The sequence below is a fragment of the Phyllobates terribilis genome, unplaced genomic scaffold (assembly GCF_046119375.1).
Source record: "Phyllobates terribilis strain yellow unplaced genomic scaffold, ASM4611937v1 Scaffold_5__5_contigs__length_657084704, whole genome shotgun sequence".
NCBI lineage: Eukaryota > Metazoa > Chordata > Amphibia > Anura > Dendrobatidae > Phyllobates > Phyllobates terribilis.
Genome location: NW_027362765.1, coordinates 19,302,595 through 19,317,269, shown reverse-complemented (window position 1 = coordinate 19,317,269; position 14,675 = coordinate 19,302,595). Strand labels below are relative to the sequence as shown.

The 14,675-nt window shown below is 47.1% G+C and overlaps 1 pseudogene; it reads left to right on the top strand.

Annotated features, from left to right (window-relative positions):
- The window catches only part of LOC141270849 (uncharacterized), a 146,748-nt pseudogene that overhangs the window by 94,868 nt on the left and 37,205 nt on the right, over positions 1–14,675 (top strand).

Below are 14,675 nucleotides of genomic sequence, written 5' to 3'. Positions count from 1 at the left end.
AGTTTCCGCCTCGGAGGGCGTTTGTGGCTCCTTGGTGGCTCAATCTAGTCTTGGAGGCTCTTCAGCATGGACCGTTTGAGCCTATGGATTCAACTACACTTTACTGTCTTTCTTGGAAGGTGGCCTTCCTGGTGGCGGTCACCTCCTTGAGAAGGGTTTCTGAGTTGGTGGCACTGTCTTGCTCGCCCCCTTTTCTAGAGTTCCACCCGGATTGAGTGGTGCTTCGTACCCGTGGCGATTTTTTGCCTAAAGTGGTGTCGCGTTTCCACGTCAATCAGGACATCGTGTTGCCCTCCCTCTGTCCGAATCCGAAAAGTCCAAAGGAGCGAGCCTTGCACTCGTTGGATTTGGTGCGGGCTTTGAAGTTCTATCTGTCAATCACGCAAGGGTTTCAGAAGGCGGACTCTCTTTTTGTGATTCCTGCTGGTCGTCGGCGTGGTCAGCGGGCCTGCAAGGACACTATAGCTCGGTGGATACGTTCGGCTATCCTGGAAGCGTACCGGCTCAGGGGCGAGCCTTGTCTGGTTAAGGTTCGAGCTCATTCCACAGGAGCTGTTGGTTCGTCGTGGGCTTTTCATCAGGGGGCCTCGGCAGCGCAGCTCTGCCGGGCGGCTACCTGGCACTCCGTTCACACTTTTACTAAATTTTATAAAGTGGACGTGAGTGCTTCTGCCGATGCGGCCTTGGGACGCAGGGTCCTGCAGGCGGCGGTGGTTTAGGTTATCTCTTTATCTAGTTTCGGCGCTTGTTGAGCGCTTGACTAAGTTGTTGGGGTATTGGCGATTCTGCCACTGTTTCCCACCCTTGAGTTCTGGACTGCTTTGGGACGTCCCACTAGTAATGGATCTGTGTCTCCCTTCCTTCCCTTCTGCTGCTGAAAGACGGATTTTGGTAAGACCTTACCTGTAAAATCCTTTTCAGCGAAGGAAGGAAGGGAGACACAGCACCCTCCCAGGGCAGAAGTGCATTATTGTTTTTCCAGATGCGGCGCGACTCCTCTCTGATGGCGGTCATCGGGACTGGGGTCGGCGCGCTAGGGCTCTGTTCCAGCATTGCCAGCTCATCACAGTTGTCAGGTCCAGTGAGTAGTGCCTGGGACTCTGTATTCTTTCTGTTATATGCATAACCTGTTCTCTCGCATTTCTGATTTTTCAGAAGGGGTTGTGTTGTTCCGCTGGTGTTATCTGCTCTTCCTTAGCTTGTGTACGAACTGAGGAACATGGGAGTAGGAGGAGCCTAAGCTGGAGGGGCCGGTCGTCACTTTTTATAAATCTGAGGTGAACTATCCTGAGGGGCTCCGCCTACCCACTAGTAATGGATATGTGTCTCCCTTCCTTCCTTCGCTGAAAAGGATTTTACAGGTAAGGTCTTACCAAAATCCGTCTACTCACCTGTCCGAAGATGTCTCCCGCTGTAATCCACCTGACCGCTCACGTAGAGTAGCTGGGGAGAATGACTCGCTCCAGCGAGTGAGCCCCGGAGCTGCGCTGAGCTCAGTGAATGACAGAACACCGCTCGCCAACGGGTCACCATGGCAACGATTGGGACAACGCTGTGACAGCGCGGGATCTCCTATCCAAGAGCAGAAGGGCTTTTGTTCCTCTGCTTACTCGCTAAATGCTGCAGCAGCATTTAGGGGATTATAGTTCTTTGAGCGGTGCGGGCACCGAATGTCACACTGTCACAGAATACTGGAGGTAGGGGGCCTAAGCTGACCCTAAGCTGGGGCCCTGACTAATCCCTCATCCTGGAGGTACTGTTAAAGGTACAGAGGTCCAGGCCGCCAGCGTAACCCCTACCTCCTGAGGATCCCTGCACCACAGTAATCTAGTCCTGAGAAGGACCCCGATCACAACAATAGGGAACCAGCAATAATATGCCCACACACAGTATTTAGACGAACGAGACAGTACAAGGGAAAAACCAAAACCACCTTGCATACAACTTCAACAAAACTACAACAGAGGGAACACCAACGGGAAAGGAGATAAATGATAAAGCGAGGAAAGGGAAATAACACTTTCAAATACACTTATCTCAGCAACTCCAAACACCACGATCCGCTCTGTAAGTCAGAATGAAAAGCTTTCACCGACACCTCACAAACAGACCTGCAGGAATATAAAGGAGTCTCACTAACGAAGCATTGATTGCAGCTGGGCGAGGCTGGACCTCAGCTAGCCCAGAGAGAGAGAGAATTAACTCCTTCACTGCCGAGAAAACACAAAGCACCAACAAGTCAGCTGCGAGAAGTCAGGCTGTGTACTCGTGACGATCTTCGTGGCAACACACCCGTGACAGTACCCCCCCTTCTACGAGGGGCCTCCGGACCCTCAGGGCCAGGTTTATCCGGGTGAGTCGTGTGGAAGGCCCGAACTAATCGGTCTGCGTTAATATCCGACGCAGGAACCCACATCCTCTCCTCAGGACCATACCCCTTCCAATGAACCAAGTACTGAAGGGACCGGCGATTAAAGCGTGAATCAATGACCCTCGATACCTGGAACTCCAAGTTACCATTGACAACCACAGGAGGGGGAGGTAAAGGTGACGGTACCACCGGCGCCACATACCTCTTAAGCAATGATCTGTGAAACACGTTGTGAATTTTAAACGTAGGGGGGAGGTCAAGACGGAATGCCACCGGATTAATAACAGAACTGATTCTGTACGGCCCGATGAACCTGGGACCCAGTTTCCAGGAGGGAACCTTAAGTTTAATATTCCTGGTAGACAACCATACCTGATCGTTCACACTTAGGTCCGGACCAGACACTCTCCTCCTATCAGCCATACGTTTGTATCGGTTCCCCATAGTATTCAGATTCTTCAGCACCCCTCTCCATACTGAAGCGAGAGATGAGGAAAATCGTTCCTCCTCCGGAACCCCCGAAGAGCCCCCCCTACTGAAAGTACAAAACTGGGGGTGAAAACCATATGCCCCAAAAAACGGGGACTTACCAGTGGACTCGCTTCGCCTATTATTGAGAGCAAACTCTGCCAGAGGTAGGAAAGAAGCCCAGTCCTCCTGGTTCTCTGACACAAAACACCGAAGATATGTCTCCAAGCTCTGGTTCATACGTTCCGTCTGACCATTGGTCTGAGGATGAAAAGCCGACGAGAATGACAAATGCATCCCCCGCCGTGCACAAAACGCCTTCCAGAACTTGGACACAAACTGAGACCCCCGATCAGACACCACCTCGGAGGGTACCCCGTGAAGCCTCACAATCTCCCCAATGAACACCTGCGCAAGAGTTTTAGCATTAGGGAGAGCCGGAAGAGCGATAAAATGTGCCATCTTGCTGAACCTGTCCACTACAACGAGTATGACCGTTTTACCCGAAGACGGAGGGAGGTCCGTAATAAAGTCCATAGACAGATGAGTCCAAGGACGCTCCGGGATCTTCAAAGGTAAGAGGGCCCCAGACGGACGGGTATGTGAGGTCTTAGAGCGCGCACAAACCCCACAGGACGCGACAAAAGTTACCACCTCTTTATGTAAGTTAGGCCACCAAAACCGACGCGAGAGGAGATCCACAGTTGCTTTACTCCCCGGGTGTCCTGCAAAAACTGAGTTATGGTGTGCCTCGATCACCTTTTGTCGCAACTGATCTGGAACGAACAGTCTCCCCGGAGGTCCAACAGGGGCGTCCCCCTGAGCCTCCAATATCTCCTCCTCCAGCTCAGAGCATACTGCCGAAACCACCACCCCCTCCTGAAGAACAGGAATCGGGTCGTCCGTATTCCCGGCCCCAGGGAAACTACGAGATAAGGCATCCGCCTTTACATTTTTAGACCCAGGACGATATGTAACGACGAAATTAAACCTGGTAAAAAACAATGACCACCTAGCTTGTCTGGGATTCAGACGTTTAGCGGACTCCAGATATAGCAGGTTCTTGTGATCGGTGATGACGGTGACCGGATGAACTGCCCCCTCCAAAAAATGGCGCCACTCCTCAAAAGCTAACTTAATGGCCAGGAGTTCCCTATTGCCGACATCGTAATTCCTCTCAGCGGACGACAATTTTTTAGAGAAAAAGGCGCACGGATGCCACTTACCAGGGGACGAACCCTGTGACAATACTGCTCCCACCCCTACCTCGGAAGCGTCTACCTCTACAAAGAATGGCTGAGACGCATCAGGTTGAATGAGTATGGGTGCCGAGGCAAAACATTTTTTCAAGGAGGAGAATGCTTGACAAGCCTTGTCAGACCACCTAGAAAAATCCGTCCCCTTTTTAGTCATGTCTGTGAGAGGCTTAACCACGGACGAGAAATTACGAATGAACTTCCGGTAATAGTTAGCAAACCCCAGGAAACGTTGTAGTGCCTTAAGATTCTCCGGCCGATCCCACTCAAGAACTGCCCGCACTTTCCCAGGGTCCATACGAAAACCGGACGCAGAAACCAGGAAGCCTAAAAACTGGAGTTCCTGTACGGCGAACACACACTTTTCCCACTTGGCATACAGTTTATTATCCCGCAAGATCTGTAACACCTGTCTAACGTGCTCCTGATGAGACACCAGATCCGGCGAGTAAATTAAGATATCATCCAGATATATGACAACAAACTGTCCCACCAGGTGGCGAAAAATATCATTAACAAAGTGTTGAAACACCGCCGGGGCATTAGTCAGACCGAATGGCATGACAAGGTTCTCATAATGCCCCTCCGGAGTGTTAAAAGCCGTCTTCCACTCATCCCCCTCCTTCATCCTAATCAAATTGTACGCCCCCCTGAGATCCAACTTAGAGAACCATTTGGCGCCCACGATCTGATTAAAGAGATCGGGAATAAGTGGGAGCGGATACGGATCTCGGACCGTAATCCGATTAAGTTCACGGAAATCCAGGCAAGGGCGTAGGCCTCCATCTTTCTTCTTAACAAAGAAGAACCCCGCGGCCACCGGTGAAGATGAAGGTCTAATATGCCCCTTAGCCAGACTTTCAGAAATATAATCCTTCATGGCCTGCCTCTCAGGACCAGAAAGGTTATACAACCTAGCTTTAGGTAACTTGGCCTCAGGGAGCAGTTTTACAGAACAGTCATACTCGCGATGAGGAGGTAGTTCCTGACACCCATTCTCCGAGAATACATCCTCAAAGTCTGCCAGAAATGGAGGTAAGACCCAAGGAGTAACCGCACCGATGACCGTGTTCATGCAGTTTTTATTACAGAATTTACTCCATTGGCTTATCTCTCTGGTTTGCCAATTAATAACAGGGTTATGCTTAGCTAACCAAGGAAGGCCCAACACTATAGGAGTGGGAAGACCCTCCAACACGTAGCAAGACAACAGTTCTTTATGTATTGCCCCCACTTGAAGTTTTACGCCATGCACAGCTTGCAAAAAACTTCCCTGACCGAGAGGCCTGGCATCGATCGAGAATATGGGGATGGGTTTAGCCAACTCACTCAATCGCATACCTTGAACCCGGGCAAACCGAGCATCAACCAGATTAGCCCCGGCCCCACTATCCAGAAGAACAGATATCCTCTCAGTTCTCGTACCCACCACCACCTCCGCCGGTACGAGAAACTGAGACGAACCTAGGGACGAAATACCTACTCCCAGATTGCCGTCCACCACACAACCTGGGATCAACAGTTTTTTCGACGACTCTTTACTCAGCAAGGGACGGGATGGACACCCCCCAATAAAATGTCCCTTTTTCCCGCAGAGGAAACACCTTCCTGTCTTATGGCGCACCACCGGTCCCCTTCCCCGAAATGATGTCCCTCCTAATTGCATAGGCTCCTCCGGACTGACCAGGGGAACCACCATATGAGGGGACCTTGTAAGAGGTGGAGACATTACAGGGGGTAGAGTTATCCCGCACCTCTCCCGAAGCCGTCTGTCAACGCGAATAGCAAGGGCCATAGCGGCTTCCAGTGACGCGGGAGAGTCATACTGTGCCAACACATCCTGTAATTTGTCGGATAAACCATGACAAAACTGGCTCCTAAGAGCCGGGTCATTCCACTGGGTGTCCGTGGCCCACCTACGGAACTCCGAACAGAATTCCTCCGCCGGACGATCTCCCTGCTGAATCCTACGTAACTTAGACTCAGCAAGGGAGATCCGATCTGGGTCATCATACACGAGTCCCAAAGCAGCGAAAAACCTATCCACTGACTGGAGAACTGGGGAGCTAGGGGGAAGAGAGAACGCCCAAGATTGTGGGTCCCCTTGTAGGAGCGAGATGACAATTCCCACCCTTTGTTCTTCACTGCCCGATGACCGAGGCCGCAGCCGAAAGTACAATTTGCATGCCTCCCGGAAAACAAAAAACTTGTCCCGCCCCCCAGTGAACCTGTCAGGGAGAGCTACTTTAGGTTCTGGTCCGGCTTGCTCCAGAGGATGCAAAACCTTGGACCTAACGTCCGCCAGCCCCATGGACAAACTCTGCAACTGCTGAGCTAGACCGGCTACTGGATCCATGGTAGCTGGAGAAAAACTAAGATGGTCGGTGAAAATGTCACACTGTCACAGAATACTGGAGGTAGGGGGCCTAAGCTGACCCTAAGCTGGGGCCCTGACTAATCCCTCATCCTGGAGGTACTGTTAAAGGTACAGAGGTCCAGGCCGCCAGCGTAACCCCTACCTCCTGAGGATCCCTGCACCACAGTAATCTAGTCCTGAGAAGGACCCCGATCACAACAATAGGGAACCAGCAATAATATGCCCACACACAGTATTTAGACGAACGAGACAGTACAAGGGAAAAACCAAAACCACCTTGCATACAACTTCAACAAAACTACAACAGAGGGAACACCAACGGGAAAGGAGATAAATGATAAAGCGAGGAAAGGGAAATAACACTTTCAAATACACTTATCTCAGCAACTCCAAACACCACGATCCGCTCTGTAAGTCAGAATGAAAAGCTTTCACCGACACCTCACAAACAGACCTGCAGGAATATAAAGGAGTCTCACTAACGAAGCATTGATTGCAGCTGGGCGAGGCTGGACCTCAGCTAGCCCAGAGAGAGAGAGAATTAACTCCTTCACTGCCGAGAAAACACAAAGCACCAACAAGTCAGCTGCGAGAAGTCAGGCTGTGTACTCGTGACGATCTTCGTGGCAACACACCCGTGACACCGAATCAGCTGACACCCAGCGGCGCCCGCACAGCTTGTGTGTGGGCACGATTGTTGTGTTATAATAATCCGTACCTGGTCCATAGGGCACAGGGACACCTTTTTATGCACAATGTCAGAAAGGGGTTAATGGTCGTCAGAAGGTTCTGCCACCCTGGACAAATCGTCAAGAGGCACTGCTCCCATTGCAATTGCTGACCAATGATTGCCCTGATGTGCTGTGTGAGAGGCAAGTTCTGAAGACACCATGATAACACATTTAGACCATGCAGACTGCTCACAGTACCATGAGCGACATGTGGCCTGGTGTTGTCATGTTGATAAACTGCTCCTGCGACACTCAGGAGAAATTTCCGCACCACTTGTTTCATGATCCATTCTGTTCTGCAAGTGAAACTGGATGTTTCATACCAAGAATAAGGCATCAAACAGTGTCTACACAAACCATCAGAAGGCCAATTCCTTTATAATTATTTATTTATATAGCACCATTGATTCCATGGTGCTGTACATGAGGGTTGCATACAAAATACAGATATCACTTACAGTAAACAAACTAACAACGATAGAACGGTACAGAGGAAAGATGATCCTGCCCTTGCGGACTTACATTCTACAGATGATGAGGAAGGACACAGAAGGTTGGGGTGGTTGCAGCAGTTCCGGCGGTGTTGAGGTGGCAGCGTGGTCATTGCAGGTTGTAAGCTTCCTTGAAGAGATGATGTAAAGACGTGGGGTCTTCCATGGGCAGAACACTACTCAGGCAGCACAAGGTAATGGTAAACAGTGTGGTAATAATTGATTGAACCACCAGCAATCAATAACATATAAAACAGTCCCAGCAAATAAATGAGATGGTGCAAGCTACAGAGTCTCAACCTTCTGCTGACCTGCCGGGATTAGAGTTGTGAGATATGTGGCCAGGTGACCTGATTGTCCCAACCTGGATTCTTCAAATCATCTTTGAGAGTTCAGCAATGGTCAATGAAGCAGTTCTGTATCTTTCCAGCCAGAGTTATGGTCCCTTAGGCTGTCATCCTGTAGTGTCTCTCTAAATAGACGCAGAGACCCCCTCTGCGTCTATTCACATTTTGTCCGTTCAAGCCATCATTAACAGGTCAAAGGGTCAGGGATAATGATCTTAGTTTTCAATGCTCGAGTATCCACAGCTCATCCCCTAATGTTGACTGGCAACCACCCTACAATAGTATTTAACTTATCTAGCAAACATCCTTTGTTCAATAACCCTGAGGCTTAGTGCCCACGATGCAGAAATGAAGCAGAAATTTTCCTGAGCATTTCTGCATCTCCTTGGCAGAAAAATGCATGCGTTTTTTACATGTGTTTTTGACGCGTATTTGCCATGCGTTTTTCCAATGCATTGTATAGGCAAATACGCATGCAGAAACGCACAACAATTGGTCATGTCCGTATTTTTTCTGCGAGTAAAATCTGCGCAGAAAAAATACGGACCATGTGCTCAGAACTTGCAGAATGTCATAGGAAATCATGGGATAAGGTATGCAATGCGTTTCTGGAGCGTTTACGCGCTGCAAATACGCACCAAAATACGCACCAAAAACGCATCGTGGGCACACAGCCTTAGTCACTTTATTGCAAAACTGTTAGACAATACATAGATAACAGCCGTTCATCAATTACCAAATATCAACTCAAGTGATCAACATTCAGGATTATTCAAACAATAGTCTGTGTTAACCAACAAAAGTATAATACAAGTTCAGAAGTCAACGTAAAAATATGGTATGTATGTCTGGCATAATTAAGAAGAAAAGCTGTGTCGTCACAGATGGGTTTTCAGGTTCCGTCTGAAGGATCCGAATATGGTGGATAATCAGACGTGTTTGGGCCCAGAATTCCAGAGGATGGGGGATATTTGGGAGAAGTCTTGGAGGCGACTGGGTGAGCAACAGAAAAGTGTTGTGAAGAGAAGTAGGTCTTGGGAGGACTGGAGATTACGTGAGGGAAGTTATTGGGAGATGAGTTAGGAGATATACGGAGAAGACAGGTTATGGATGGCTTTGTAGGTCAGTGATAATGGTTTGAACTGGATACGCTGGGAAATTGGGAGCCTGTGAAGAGATTTGCAAAGGGGGGAAGCAGAGGAGTATCGAGGAAAGAGAGTAACTAGTCGGGCAGCAGAGCTAAGGATGGACTGCAGAGGTGCGAGAGTGTTAGCAGGTAGGCCACAGAGAAGGATGTTGCAGTAGTCAAGGTGGGAGATGATGAGGGCATGCACAAGCATTTTAGTGGATTGAGGGTTTAGGATAGGATGAATTCTGGAAATATTCTTAAAATGGAGGTGACTGGAGGTGGCGAGAGCTTGGATGTGTGGTTTGGAGGACAGGGCAGAGTCAAGGGTTACTCTGAGGCAGCGGATACAGGGGAAAGCGTGATGTTATTTATTGTGATAGATCAGGTGGGCAAGATATGTGAGATGGAGCAAAGATAATGAATTCAGATTTGTCCACATTGAGCTTTAGGTCTAGGAAGCGAGAAAAGAAGAAGGAAGATATGGCTGATAGACACTCTGTGTTTCTGGACAGCAGAGAGGTGACGTCTGGGCCAGAGAGGTAGATCTGAGTGTCGTCAGTGTACAGATGGTACTTTAAGCCATGGGACTTTATGACTTGTCTATGCCATCGGACTATGAGCCAGACAGCTATCATGGTGCTGAGCAAGTCGGCAATCGATCTCCACCTTAGAAATAGGACTCCTGGGACAAATTAGTGACAAATAAAGATTGGGAAAAATGTTTGATAAGTTTTGAACAGAAATAAAACATATTTACTGATGTTTTAGTCCAATTTGGAAGAGCACGAATTTTGAACATTTTGGGAATTTAGAAGGCTTCACAGCATGGATAGATAAAGGTATAACTATATTGTACCCCTTCTTTAAGGGGAATGTAATATGTACATATGGTAATTTTCAGCTCACACAGAAGAATTATTTTCAATATCTACAATTATTTTATTGGATAAAGGATCTATATAAATTGTATCCACTGATAAGGGTGGAATATAGATCAGTGGAAAATTAATAGATGTGCTGGTAAGAAAAATTGAGTGTTGTCACAGTATTGATTATTGTTGGAAGTTTGGATGACAAAATACACTTCTACATACAAGAAAAAATGGGAATAATATTTTGTGAATGGGATAATATAATTAAGGCGATTCATAGAGTCTCATTTAATAATTCGCACTGTATGACACATCATACATAGATTGTATAGATCCCCAGGTATTTTTATACAAGATTGGAATGAGACAAGATGATAAATGTGGAAAGTGTGGTGGCCGCGGGGCAGACATGGTACTTGTTCAAAGTTACATAGATATAGAATAGATGTATTCAAGATAGTTGAATATGTAATTTTGGTCAGGAATTAGTTTTTTATTTTTTTCACAGATATTAAATTTTTTGTAGGTGAAGGTCAGCATTTATGTTAATTGTATTTCATGTTTATATTTTATAAAAACAAAAAATAAGACAATTTACAAAAAAAAAATCCCACACTGCATCAAAGGTTGGAATGAAGGTCTATCCTCTTCAGCAATAAGTCCCGATTTTGTCTTGGACACAATGATGCCCAAGTGGTCCCCAGACCAATCTCTGGTCAACTCCATAAAGAGGCCTTCATTAGGGAATGTCACACAGATTCTCCCTGCGGAGTTCCTTCACAAAGTGTGTGCAGGTGTACCTAGAAGAACTGATGAAAGCAAAGGGAGCTCACACCAAAAATTGTTAGGATTTAGAATTGATAAAAATAAGCTATTAACACCAACACTTCTATTTTCGAAAGCACTTATTTTGCAGCATTTTTTAAATACCTGGCTAAAACTTTGGCGCAGCACTGTAAGTATATTAGTCAAAAAACAGAAATAGAGGCAGCCCCATAAGAGTGAGAACATTCAAATCCAAGGACCTTTGACCACATTTTCAGTAAAAAACTACAGAAATTAAATTTTCCAGTTGAAACAAATTTTAGAATTGTAATTTATTCTTCCATAATAAAGTGTAATGGTTCAGTTCCAAAAGGAACGTTTTTCAAACCAGGACTGTTATTTTTTACTGACCTATATATATTTATAAATACAGACACACAGATGTACTGTATATATATTATACTGTCATATTACACTGTTATTTTGGTACATTTATCTGCTGCTGTTACTAGTACACACAGATACATGCACATAACAGCTCAGCTACATATGTAGTGATGTGCAAAATAATAGTGTGTTTAAAACTGAGAAAAAGCTCAATCCCCATAATAGCATTTATTTTCATATACACAAAGGAGCTGCACATTAAATTCTAAATGAGAACATGAGCAAAATGATATTTGTAAACTGAAAATGAAGAAAAAGGAATAATAGGCTACTCAAAAATTAGTAGTGTCTGCATTGTCATTTACAAACTTGAATATTTACAGAATAAACTGAAATTTGTTTCCAAACTTTGCTTTTCTGTTAATCACTGAACTAATATTTAGTTATGTAACCTTTATTTATGATAACTGATTTACATCTATGTGACATGGAGTCAGCTAACATCTGCGAACAGATATTCTAGCCCAAGCTGACTGCACTACATTCCACAGTTCTTTTGCATTCTTAGGTTTTCTAGTAAAAACAGCATTTTTTGATGTCACTCCACAAATTCTCAATCGGATTGAGGTCTGAGGATTGGGCGGCCACTTTATAACACCAATCTTGTTGCTCTGGAACCAGGATGGTGCCCGCTTGCTTATGTGTTTGGGGTCACTGTCCTACCGAAACACCCAGTTCAAGGGCATTTCTTCTTTAGCATAATGCAACACAACCTTTCAGTATTTTTATACTTTCATCTGGTCAATGGTGCCTGGTATGCAATAAATGGGCCCAACTCCATAGTATGAGAAACATCCCCAAACCATTTTCCTTGCACCGCCATCTTTTACAGTCTTCGCAGTGTACTGTGGCTTGAATTCAGTGTTTTTTGGTTGTCTCACAAACTGTGGCCTTTAGACCTAAGAAGAACAATCTTGCTCTCATCTGTCCATAGAATGTTGCGTCACTTCTCTTTAGTCTAGTTAATGTGTTCTATGGCAAACTGTAACCTTTTCAACACATCTTTTTTTTTCAGCAATGGTACTTTATGAGGGTGTTTGGCAAATAGTTTGGCTTCTTCTGATGGTTGCAGGACTCACAGGTAACTGAAGATCTTTGATCTCCCTGGAGTTGATCATTGGATGCTTCTTTGCCATTCTTGTGATTCTATGATCTATGCGTATGGCAGTTTTTCTTTCCCTACCACATGTTTTGGGTTTTATTTGCCATTTTAAAGCAATGGAAATCTTTTTAGATGAGCAGCCAATTATTTTCTGTACGGCTCGTACACACGTGGCTCCACTCTGCTCCTTACACCTCATACACACGCGGCTCCGCTCCGTACACCTCGTACACGCGCGGCTCCGCTCTGTACACCTCATACACACATGGCTCCGCTCCGTACACCTCGTACACGTGCGGCTCCGCTCCGTACACCTCATACACACATGGCTCCGCTCCGTACGCCTCGTACACGCGCGGCTCCGCTCCGTACACCTCATACACACGCGGCTCCGCTCCGTACGCCTCGTACACACGGCTCCGCTCCGTACGCCTCGTACACACGGCTCCGCTCCGTACGCCTCGTACACGCGCGGCTCCGCACGCCTCGTACACATGGCTCCGCTCCGCACGCCTCGTACACACGGCTCCGCTCCGTACGCCTCGTACACACGGCTCCGCTCCGTACGCCTCGTACACACGGCTCCGCTCCGTACGCCTCGTACACACGGCTCCGCTCCGTACGCCTCGTACACGCGCGGCTCCGCTCCGTACGCCTCGTACACACGGCTCCGCTCCGTACACCTCGTACACGCGCGGCTCCGCTCCGTACGCCTCGTACACACGCGGCTCCGCTCCGTACGCCTCGTACACACGCGGCTCCGCTCCGTACGCCTCGTACACACGCGGCTCCGCTCCGTACGCCTCGTACACACGGCTCCGCTCCGTACACCTCGTACACACGGCTCCGCTCCGTACACCTCGTACACACGGCTCCGCTCCGTACACCTCGTACACACGCGGCTCCGCTCCGTACACCTCGTACACACGCGGCTCTGCTCCGTACACCTCGTACACACGCGGCTCCGCTCCGTACACCTCGTACACGCGCGGCTCCGCTCCGTACACCTCGTACACGCGCGGCTCCGCTCCGTACACCTCGTACACGCGCGGCTCTGCTCCGTACACCTCATACACACGGCTCTGCTACATCCACACTGTAAACCCCTCCTGACCCCACACATAAACTTCCCCTCATCCAGCACCATGACAACCAGCACAGCAGAGTCCTGCATCCACTGAGGCCCCTGATCATGTGACCCCTGACTCCTCCCCTCCTGTGACCTCATCACAGGTCCTGTGCGCACAGAACAGCCATATATGTGGTGGCGGCTCTGCAGATGGAGGTATGTGGAGGTTCCTCATTACTTTGGGGCTTGTTTAGCATTCTAATTAACCCCTTCAGGTCTGAGCCATTTTTAAGTTTAACCCCTTAGTGACCACGTCAAATTTTTCAAATCTGATGGAGGTATGTGGAGAGTCCTCATTACTTGGGGGTTCTCATCATTATCATTAACCCCTTAGGGTAACCGTGTACCTGACAAGACACATTTTTGGGGTTTATTTTGTACATGCAGTTTAATGAGCTGTAAAAATAAATGATGTTCTTTGAATATCCAAGTAATTTTTTGTGATTTGATGGGCTTCATTATTATGTTTATAATAATCTTTATATATAACATATTCCGCAGCGCTTTATAAACCTCATCATCGCTGTCCCCATTGGGGCTCACAATCTAGATTCCCTATCTGTATAGCTTTGGAGTGTGGGAGGAAACTGGAGAACCCGGAGGAAACCCACGCAAACTCCTTGCCGATGTTGTCCTTGGTGGGACTTGAACCCAGGATCCCAGCACTGCAAGGCTAAAGTGCTAACCACTGAGCCACCATGCTGCCGGTTATTATTATGGGTTATTATATGTTGTCATATTCTTTTTAGTTGTTGTTTTCATGCTCATATCAGTGAAAAAAGAAGGGAATTAAATGTCTGCCTTAACTATGTATATATATATAATCACAAAGAATTACTAAAATACATTTAATTAGTTTCCCATTTTGTAACTATTATTTTGTAAATATGTTTTTTATGGGGGTGGGGTAATGGCTGATTTTTATTGACAGTGGCATTTCCATTTATTTTCCACATTTGGGTGGAGGCAGTATTTAAATATGTTTATTTTCACCTTATTTTCGTGATTTATTGATTCAGCAGCTCTCACTTCCTCACTATACACAGTGATCACATGTCTGTTCTGTGGGTGAAGAAGCACAGTCAGCACTGGTTTAGAATTGTGTATACTGCGACAGAGAAGGCACAATCTGTGCTTTATCTAGAGATGGCCAGATCCTCGCTCCCACTGCTACATGATTGACGTTGAAG